Below are 1,076 nucleotides of genomic sequence, written 5' to 3' on the forward strand. Positions count from 1 at the left end.
ACCAGAGCACATAAAGACGCATTTACGCAGTAGCAAAGGCAAGTTTCTACGATAGATTTAAATTAGCCAAAAGTCTAGTGTGTCAAGTTGGCCCCCCGACGTCGAGTTAGCCCCGCCGGTCTCCCCTAAATATTTTGCTCGTGCAAAAAATATTAATCAACATAATTAACTGAATATTATATTTTATTTCGTATCAAGCGTAATAAGTAAAAGATTATCTTGTTCTTTACAAAGCGATTATTTCATCCGTTTATAACTTATTTGTTCACAATTTAAATAAATATAAATATTTGTAATTAATTTTGCATCATCTTGTTAATTATATTAATTTTCCTCGACATTATTACTTATTTGGATCAATTATACATTATAGATAGCACAATAAAATTTACCATTTCCTAAATTCAATGTATCAATAAAATCATATTGTTGTAAATTACACGAATTTGTTAATATTATTAGGCTTGTCTTAAATACGAAATAATTAAATTGAAAACGTGATTGTAAATTATACGTATTTAGTCAGGTTATTAACTTTTAATCCTTGATTCTCGTCGGTGCGTGTTTTAAAATTTAGTTCCGTTTGCATTTCGATATTACTGTGTGGATGTGCCGCAAGCTGCAAGCTGCAAGCTGCAAGATATCGTGCCTTCTTTCGTTCAATGCAGAAATGCCAAAAACGTTGCACGTTTCTATACAAGTAGTTACTTTTATTTATCGTTTTTCTCAGGTAAAAAAATTTTTAGTACGAGGAGACTACCCAATAAACACCAGATGACTTTTTGGAGGACTTGAAACTCATCTTTCTCGAGAGCTCTTTAAGATTTTCCCAAAGCTGTAAAATTGACATGTTTTTGATACTTTGCACGTAAGAGATAACTTTCACAGCACCTTTGAAAGATGACTTTTCGTCATTTGGAGAAGTTGTCCAATTGGATATCTTTTAGATTCAATCTAAAGTTATCGTTAAAAAAAGATGACTTTCGCGGAGCACTTTTTCAAAATGACTTTTTTGAGATGTTAAAAAGTGCTTTTCAAAGACATCTTTTGTAAGTTATCTTCAAGAAATCTCTGTA

The sequence above is a fragment of the Temnothorax curvispinosus genome, unplaced genomic scaffold (genome assembly GCF_003070985.1).
Source record: "Temnothorax curvispinosus isolate PA1 unplaced genomic scaffold, ASM307098v1 QBEX01014294.1, whole genome shotgun sequence".
Taxonomy (NCBI): Eukaryota; Metazoa; Arthropoda; class Insecta; order Hymenoptera; family Formicidae; genus Temnothorax; species Temnothorax curvispinosus.